This window comes from Spea bombifrons, chromosome 4, assembly GCF_027358695.1.
Source record: "Spea bombifrons isolate aSpeBom1 chromosome 4, aSpeBom1.2.pri, whole genome shotgun sequence".
Lineage (NCBI taxonomy): Eukaryota > Metazoa > Chordata > Amphibia > Anura > Pelobatidae > Spea > Spea bombifrons.
In genome coordinates this window covers 3,293,920-3,303,962 of record NC_071090.1, presented here as the reverse complement: position 1 = coordinate 3,303,962, position 10,043 = coordinate 3,293,920, and positions in this window count along the sequence as shown.

Sequence of the window (10,043 nt, the reverse complement as noted above, 5' to 3'; positions counted from 1 at the left end):
CGTGGTGGTAACCGATGGGGACGGATAGTCACGGCTTCATTGTATAAACATGTAATTATATCGTCCCGTATAAAATGCCGCTGGATACACCGCTACTGTCGCGGATACAAATGCGACTCCATAACACCGCTGGAACTTTGCCAAGAAATGCAAAAGCTCATTAAACAAGAGCAAAATCCCTTTATATAACATTTATCCCTTTATATAATATTTATTCCAAGAAAATGAGCCGCGATCGGCTTAGATTATGGTATAGAAGCCGGCGGCCGCCTGGCCAAGTAATGTGGACCTCTGTGAACTCGGTGACATTGTGCTCGGCCGCCAAAATGCCCCCTACCATTGCTGAGAGGGGCAGGAAAAAGCCATGGGTGGCAATAAAATACTTGCTTACCTTGGCAACAAAAACTCCACACTTAAACGCACCTATTTCATAACCTCAAGATAATTATTCCTCCCCATATCGTATACAGATGCAGGAGTTGCGTATTGATAGCGCATGCACAGGGATTTGGGGGAAAAAAATGTATTATTATGTAACAACCAGGAGATAAAATAATCATAAAAATGCCTAAAATCAGCAAATTTTGAGCACTTTTTCTACATTTCTGCGGCGCCAGCAAAACTGGAAATGTCAGAAAGGTAAAAAAAATAAATAAAAAATCCTTTTTATTCAGAAAAATAATGGAATGAAAGCGATTTATTGGAGAAAGGAAGCCGAACCTTGATATGGGATTATTTACGCGACAGTCCTGCGCATGTAGGCAGAAAATACCAGCCCCTCCCCCCCCCGCTGTGCCGGGTATTAAATGAAGCAGGGACTCCGCGATTGCCGCGTATCGTTATCACTCGGTTAGGAAGAAGCCGACTAAGCGCGTTACTCGAATATCTACCGCTCTGGGTTTGTAGAGACAGCGGCTTAGAAAAGTAGGGAATACGGATTCTGGGAGGACAATGATAATAAATAATCCAAAAATGCCGGCGGCGCGGAAAATACGGGGAAAAAAAGACATTTTATTTTTTTAAGAACATTTCCCTGATTTTCGTTGTCCGTATTTTAAAAAAATAGAAACTTATTTGAATAAAATACTTTATAAAAACCGTTAATTCACCTCTGGTTATTAAAAAGGCCGGGTTAAGTGAAAAGTAATGCAGATTTTTTACAAAGATCATGAGAATTTTATGGGGGAATCAATCTCTGACCTGCTCTCACTGGGATAGGATATTGACAATATTGCCTTTGTTGCCATTGCAGCGGAAAAAATAAGTTATTCTATTGAGTTATTCACTCAATACTATTGAGTGACGGAAAAAAGCAGTAGATCTATTTATTCTTCTTATTATTATGAATTGTTTTTTCTATTTGGTTAGAACGATTGCTAATATTAGAAATGTATAGTTACACACGATAGTGAAGAATCACCAGCACAATTACTTCTAGATTGTAAGCTCTTTGAGCAGGGCCCTCCTCACCCCCTCCAAGTTGTTATGTGATGTATTTCTTGCTATGCCTTGTTTACCCAACGCCGCCAAACATGAAGGCGCCATATAAATCAATAAATAATAACAATAATTAAAAGACTTTTTGGTAACGTATATGTGCAATTCTCCTGATGGCCATCGGGGGGCGCACTTTCCTCACATATAATACAGAGAAGGCGATTCTCAGTCTTATGCGGCAGGGATGTCTCCGTTTTCTTTATATAATGTGCTTTTTCTTCCGCCAGAGGCTTAAACGCTCCGTTTTTACCCTGCGTTGCCGGCAGTTCTGCTGACATTTTAGTTTAACCCCTTAATGACAAAGCCTGTACATGTACGGGCTCAGAATGCATTGTTTTCAATGGGTTTAGGGGCCGCCCGTTGTCCTTAAGGGGTTAAGGGATGCGCTCCCAGATCCTTTGAACAGACGTCTCCCTAGTTCTGTATACATTATACCCGACGACTTTAAGGAAAACAAAAAAATCCATAAAAAAACATATTTTCGCTAAATAACCGGCGGACTTCCTCAAAGCCGCAGACGGTACGAACCTATCGATGAGAATAACTTCTGCTGGGAGCCGGATTCCATCGCCTATAAATAACCTATTAATCATGTTTTCTCTAGCTTTTGCCTTAAAATTTTTTTTTATAAGAGGCATTGGACGCAGCGTCGGTGGATTGGTTTAACCCTTCGCTAGCTCCCTTACTGGGAATGTGCCCCCCCCACCACCCCAGCCCAATAAAGATGAAATCCTCGCGTTTGGCCTCGGGGAGGAATCATGCCGGTTCACCCGCTAAATACCCCGCCGAGTTAGCAGGAAAATAACCTCCGCTCTGAAATTGCCTGCGCGGAAAGCAAAGGTTTTTCCGCCCCAGTGATCCCAGTCTGCCCCGGACTTCCTTTTGACATATTTAGCCAATTACTGATTTTATCGGGTAATGGAGTTATATCTGCTCCGAGCAGGTTCCGTCGGGGAAATGCTATTTTTTTTGACGAGATATTTTCCTCTGAAACATCATTCTGCTGGTTAATAGGATCCGCTTTATTTTGGAGAGCTGCTGGAAAAGAGTAAGAAGAAGGAAAAAGTTCAAAGTTCTAATTTGGAATGTTGGCTATATTTGGAATCTTTCGAAAGATGGCAACGTAAGTTTACAGAAGGGGTGATAGAAAAACGGAATAGCCTCCCAGCAGAAGTGGTAGAGGGTAATACAGCGAGGGTATTAAACATGCACGGGATAGACATATGGCTCCTGAATCTAAGACGAGACCAACGACTGATTAAGGTTTGAGTCTTTACAGCGGGAGAAACGGGCGACTAGACGGGGGCCGGATGGGGCCGATCTGCCGGCAGGTTCTCTGTTTCTGTGCAAAACGCGTTGGGTAAACAAATATTTTTCTTCTTCTTTTTTAAATTTTTTCTAAATTTTTTTCATTTATTTTTTACTCATTTTTGATTCTAGTCCTTTTTTTGTCTCCTGGATGGAGTTCGAAGTTTTTCGAAGCCGTAATACACGACGCGATGGAGATGATTGTGGCATGGGGCGCACCTTCAAGAGATTCACCCTGACGCGTTTGAGCCGCTCACTTCCGCATCGATGGCTTCTCAGCCAAATGGAAAAATAAATAATTACTTTATCTTCTGTAATTAGTTTTTTTTTCTCTGCGGGGCCCGAAGCATTTCGCCGTATTAATGTTATAAACCGTAGGGTGTAGATATACGCCGCCGGTCACCGGCCGAGGGGATCCTCCATCCGTTACAGATCTCTGTGTGTTCTCTGCAGTAAAACATTCACGCGCCGATGTCGTGCTCGGAACATTATTTAGAAGTTTGACATCATAAGAGAAGTCTTGATTCCTATTGGTGCACACAGGTTCCTTCGTGACACAGGTTTCATCCAGGTCCCTTGTGCCGCGGCGGCCATTGTTTTCAGTGGTTGCCCAATAAGGCATGCGCAGGAAGTGTACTCAAGTACACTTCCTGTTTTCAGTCGAGGCAACTGGTGGAGGGACACAAATATATTTTTCTATTTTGTTTTCTTAAAATTGAAACATATTAACCTTTTTTTCTCATCTGCACTTTGTTACAACAGATTATACAAAGTTTTTGCCGTAAAATGATGCAATTGTATTAATCGGCAGAGCCTGAACCGTCCTCTTCTGCCGGGTTCAAGTGTTAAATAATTATGTGTCTGCCAGCTGCGAGAACATCTCCCAAGGTTCCTTTCCTGGTCCTCGGCTAACAGCCGCCCCCTGACCCCAGCATAGATTTCTGGTTAGTTAGAAATCTGCTGTGCATTTATCCGCTCTTTGGATTCACACAAAAAAAAGCTTAATAATCCTAAAAGAATTTTTATTTTCTAAGATGTTATGATTGAGCTAATTCTTCCAAAACAACGAACATGCAGAACCGATACAAGTAACAGGCACGTTGCCACATGATTAATATTATTATATTTTATTATTATTATTATATTTTATTATTATATTTTATTATTATTAGCATTATATTTTATTATTATTATTATTATATTTTATTATTATCATTATATTTTATTATTATTATTATTATATTTTATTATTATTATATTTTATTATTATTATCATTATATTTTATTATTATTATTATTATTATATTTTATTATTATTATCAATCTATTTTATTATTATTATTATCATTATATTTTATTATTATTATTATTATATTTTATTATTATATTTTATTATTATTATTATATTTTATTATCATTATATTTTATTATTTTAAGCGCTAGCATTTTCAATTTTTTAAGGCAAGGTTTTTAAAGGAAATATAAAAAATATTCTTTTAAAATATTATTTGAAATATTTCATTATAACTATAAATATTTTAAATTTTTCATTATGAATATTTTTTTTTTAAAGAAATATGAATTATGTTCTCCAAAATAAAAGGAATTATTCCAGAACTCACACAAAGTAGAAATCATTCCGTATTTTGGAATAATTAAACATAGAATCTGCCGGCAGATCTAGTAGAAGTGGTAGAGGGTAATACAGCGAGGGTATTAAACATGCATGGGATGGGCATACGGCTCCTGAATCTAAGACGACACCAACGACTGATTAAGGTTTGAGTCTTTACAGCAGGAGAAATGGGCAACTAGACGGGGGCCGAATGGGGCCGATCTGCCGGCAACTTCTATGTTTCTCTGTTTCTAACTTCCTTATTCTGTACAGTTATGATGTCACACCCCATGCTTTCATCATCACATGAGCTCATGTAGCAGCAGGGAAGAGATATGTAGGGCACAGAATTCCATTCCCCCAAAAGGTTGAGCAGAAAGACCGGGGGCCCCCAAAAAGACCCGATGGGCTTGTAGAATCTACACCCCAGTAGCTACAATATGTCGATGCTTTTCTATCCTCTACGTTCCAAAGTGAACGCTGTTTAGGTGGCGAGCGCTTTAAATCATCACAACCCCGAATAACTATTACATCTGCAGCCCGCAACGGCTCTAAATCTTACGGCTCCTGAAATGGCCCATAAATAATGCAGAAGCAAAACTCTTTCCTGGACATCGGCGTCTCAAAGGAAAAGCCCCAAGGGGGGCAAACCGCAATGAATATTATTTCACTCCTGCCAGACACAAACAGCGATGTTACTGTATCGGCGTGACTGAGCCGCGGCGCTGCGAGCGTCGGGGGGGGGAAATGTGAAGCCGGAGAGAAATTCGGAAGGCGCTGGGAGAGAGACTCTCACCTCATCATTTCGCCAGACTGAAAACTGTCAGCGGATGAGCGCCGGGGGAAATAAGGAGCTGGGGAGGGAGGGAGGGCGACGGCAGAAAGAATCGCCGAGGCCGTCGAAGGAACCAAAGAATCCTCCATGTTTAATAACCGCGGTGTCAAAAGGGAACGCAGTGAAAGGGTTAATGACTGCTCCCCAAACACACACAAAAAAAGGAGAGAAAAAAGAAAATACAGAAAAAGAAAACACAAAAGATACAAATGTGGAAGAAAGTGTCCAGTTTAAGAAGGACCAGTCCCTCAATGGGCCCCAAACCCCTGATGCCCCTCTCTCCTCCCCTGATGCCCCCTCTTTTCTAGGAGGTCAGAATGTTTGCTGGGTATGAGGGGATCGCAGGGTTCTACTGCCCTAAAAGCCCCAAAACAGCAGGAAACGGCTTTATAAATTAAATGGGGTAAATAAAACCCCATTATTCTTCTAAATGCCCCACTGAGTTACACAAATACCCCGCAATAGGGCACAAAGTCACACAAAAATTCTGGGTACAGCCCCGCCCACAGCCACACCTCTAACCACACCCCCTAAAATAAAATCATCCTTCTCTGGCCAGTTGAAATGCACCATGGGAGCAGCCACTTTAACTTCCTGTTTTTGGGATCTGCATGATTATCCCCTCCCCTCGCTGATTGTCACTGATTGGTTCAGGCAGCCTTTATAAGGGAGGGGGGAGGAGAAGAGAGAGAACTTTACGGCAGGTCCCTGATTAGATAACACCAACTAAAATAATAATAATAATAAATAAAATATACAAGTTATAGGGAATGTTAATGAGTTCATTTAGTTACAATGTTAAGAGCTGCGATGGAACAGCCTCCCGGCAGAAGTGGTAGAGGCAAACACAGTAAGGGAATTTTGCTGCTCCTTTAACCCCTTAAGGACAATGGGCGGTCTTTAAACCCATTGAAAACAATGCATTTTGAGCCGGTACATGTACGGGCTGTGTCATTAAGGGGTTAAGGGAACTGCCAAAAGATCTCGGTGTCGGTGCTGGGAAATAATTGCACGTCTGTGTGGGTTTTAGCATTAACATAATCTCATCAAATAATCCCTTTGGATAGTTTGTTTGTACATTTCATCAGTGATTGGAGTGGGGGGGGGGGGCGCCGGGGAGGAACGATGGGGGGGGTGGATTAAAGTTTGCGGTGTAATGAAAGTCATGCTTCTCCTCTGCAAAACCCCAAAAAGCCGCCTTAACTCCAGAGAACTCCCTGATTTATTATTCATTATTTTCAATTATTTACAGACATTCTGTTATCTGCAGTTTTCTGGCCCAAAGGAAGAGGCACAAGAGCTAACAATCTACAGACTAAATGAGCATCATCTACGCATTTACTGGGGGGAGGGGTAAATTTGGGTCTAGTTTTGAATCGGGGGCAGATCTCTATATGTTGATGAACTACAACTCCGATGAGTCCCAGCCAGAGGAGCTTACAGGGTAAGAGCTCTAGGCCTTTTGCTTTGAACAATGATGGAGGTGACCTGTCTTGGCTATAGAGCGCCATTTGTCAGCATGTATCCCATGGCAACCCTATATATTGCAGCATGTATCCCATGGCAACCCTATACATGGCAGCATAGACCTCATGGCAAACCTATACATGGCAGCATGTATCCCATGGCAACCCTATGCATGGCAGCATAGATCCCATGGCAGCCCTATACATGGCAGCAAAGACCCCATGGCAACTCTATACATGGCAGCATGGATCCCATGGCAACCCTATACATGGCAGCATGGATCCCATGGAAACCCTATACATGGCAGCATGTATCCCATGGCAACCCTATACATGGCAGCATGTATCCCATGGCAACCCTATACATGGCAGCATGGATCCCATGGCAACCCTATACATGGCAGCATGGATCCCATGGCAACCCTATACATGGCAGCATAGACCCCATGACAACCCTATACATGGCAGCATGAATCCCATGGCAACCCTAAACATGGCAGGATATATCCAATGGGACGAGACCAAGGACTGATTAAGGTTTGAGTTTTTACAGCAGGAGAAACGGGCGACTAGACGGGGGCCGAATGTTTCTGTTTAAAAGCAACATTGTGCGTTGCAGTACCTCCGGCTGTACAGAAGGGGGAGACATCGCAGCGCTAAAAAGGAGAAGTGTGAAGTTTTCGAGGTGGAACAAAAATTGCTTCATTTGACCTTATTTTTACTTTGTACTTAATGTTTCCGTGAGATGCAGCTGGAGCCTCTCGATTCGGCATTTTGGGTGTTATGGTTGGCTTTGGAGGTGGCAGAAGCCGAGGACAAACTAAACTCTGGGTCCTGGATCGAGGATACGAACCGAGCCGACTCAGCTCCTAAAGAAAGTTCTTGCGCAAGAACAAAGTCAGATGGGGAGGAAACAGGGACGGCTTCATGATCCTCTCATCCACTTTCATGGCCATATAACATGTGCCAACGTCGGGGACGGGTATATAGGAAGCTCGGATGCCATCGTCAGGATATGGAGCAGAGCCAGGGGCTGTCCATGAAAGGGTTACATAAATCAGGCCCTGAGGGCAGAGTGGGGCAGAAAGATGTAGAGCTACATAAGCTTTTAGGGCCTCAGAGGTCTTTTCTTCAGGTGAATACAGATGTTAAGCAAGGCAGAGTTCCTGCCAGCCATTGGCTTGATCTATTTTGCCAAAAGCTTCTATTCTAAAACTCCTCCCATTTTGTATACAACAGCAAATAGATTCAGGTCCTGCCATTTATGGTCGTGCATGTACAAAATAGGAGGAGTCTGTTAAATAACACCCCGTCCAATGGGAGAACAGGAGCAGAGATTCCTTCTTCTATTGGCTGCATTTGGCTTCTCAACTTTAGTCCATCGACCATCCGGATGAACGTTTATCCCGCAAAATAATTTCCTGAATGGCGTTGGGGTCAACCGATAGCTGCGGCCTCCCCGGAATGTTTACAATGAAAACAAGGAAACATAGTCTCTGCCGGCAGATCGGCCCCATCCGGCCCCCGTCTAGTCGCCCATTTCTCCTGCTGTAAAGAATCAAACCTTAATCAGTCGTTGGTCTCGTCTTAGATTCAGGAGCCGTATGTCTATCCCATGCATGTTTAACTTCCCTCGCTGTATTACCCTCTACCACTTCTGCTAGGAGGCTGTTCCACGTATCTACCATTTATCCTTCAGTGGGATGTTTAATAGGGTTGGAATAAAGCTTTGCTTTTCCCCATTTCTGGGAGTGGATTGAAGGATGATGAGGGTTCTGGAGCAGCCAGAGTGGCCATCGGTGGCAATTTACCGCGGGGCGTCAGAACGCGCTGCTTACTGTTTTGTGTTTTCGGAGTCGCACTCTGCCGGGCGGATTCTCAGTATCGCTACGATGGATATTTAATTAAATGTTACATTAAAATCATCAGAGCGGCGGCTCCCGGCTCCAAACATCCAACATTTAAATAACGGTTTGATTGCCAGCGACTGCCTGAATTCATATTAGGGCTTTCAGCCGCCTGACGGGGAGATCTGCCAACTCCGCCGGGGTAAACTGCTCGTGCTCTTTGCATATGCCTGGTACGGGATGTGGGTAATACAGGGGTTAAGTCATTATTTGTGCCTTTATTGTAATATATTTTGGAAGCCTCTGCCACTTCTGCTGGGAGGCTGTTCCACTTATCTACCACCCTCTCAGTAAAGCAACATTTCCCTAATGCTTTCGACAAGTCCCGAGTTTATACCGCATAATTTCTTCATTTATTCAGATGTGGTCATTAAGTGGAGGAAATGAAGTAGCGTAGCACCATCTCTGAATCCACGCGTTTCGCAGGACTTTTAGCTGGAAATATAATCGCTGCCCTCGTCTCGTCTCTTGGGTGAAATAAAAGCAGAAATCGCATTGGAAAAGGAAATTTTCCTTATATAAAAAAAAAGATGAAAAACAACCGCTAATGATTTGCATTTAAATGGTCCTTTCCAGTCACATACCGGCCAAACGCGTGTTAACCAGATTTGGCAGAAAACCTACAGCCGTACCCTATATATATATTTGTCTCCGGCGAGCCTCGTAGATATTGGAGTTGAAATGAAATCTCCCGTTCCGGAAATAGAATCCTGCTTACCGCGAAGGGCAATTTATTTCTCTCCCTCTCTTAAAATAAAAGTAAATAGGGCCGTGGCGTCTGATGGCTTTCCGGGGGCCGAAGATGATAATATAGAATAGCCTTTTACGCGTATGGTGGGATGTCATGCCTGCTTTAGAACGGGTCTGCACGGTCTTCATTCATTCACGCATTCCCAATGCATTTCGCTCTGGTGGCAATGGTCGAGATAGAACCCTGAAGACACCTGCCTTGCACAATGACACGGTAGCCTAGACAGGAGGTTAATGGCTCTTCGTCAAAGGTGTGGGGGTTATGCTCCAATGGAAATGCTCTTCCGGGAAGTGTAGACTTGGGGTGATAAAAGGTCCAACATGGAGCAGTGGAGAAAATGTATTCATTACTCTTCCACTAAAGACTCATTCATATAGGAGAAGTCAACAGGCATGAGTTCTCTGCCCTGATAGCTCGATTTCACCCGCCACCTGTCTCAAGTTCCACCGTCTTCTGGTGGAACTAAACCGTGTGCTGTAGGTGACACACGTCATCTCACCATCTTTCCATCAAGTATGGAGGCCAATCCTTTCTACTGCCAGCGTTGGCTCTTCATCCTGCATGGAGAACTTGGCAAGACGACATGTTTCCTCCTATCTTGACTCGCCTTCAGCTCGTGGTTTTGTCAGGTCCTAGACCTGAAGGAGGGACATCAGAGGATGAA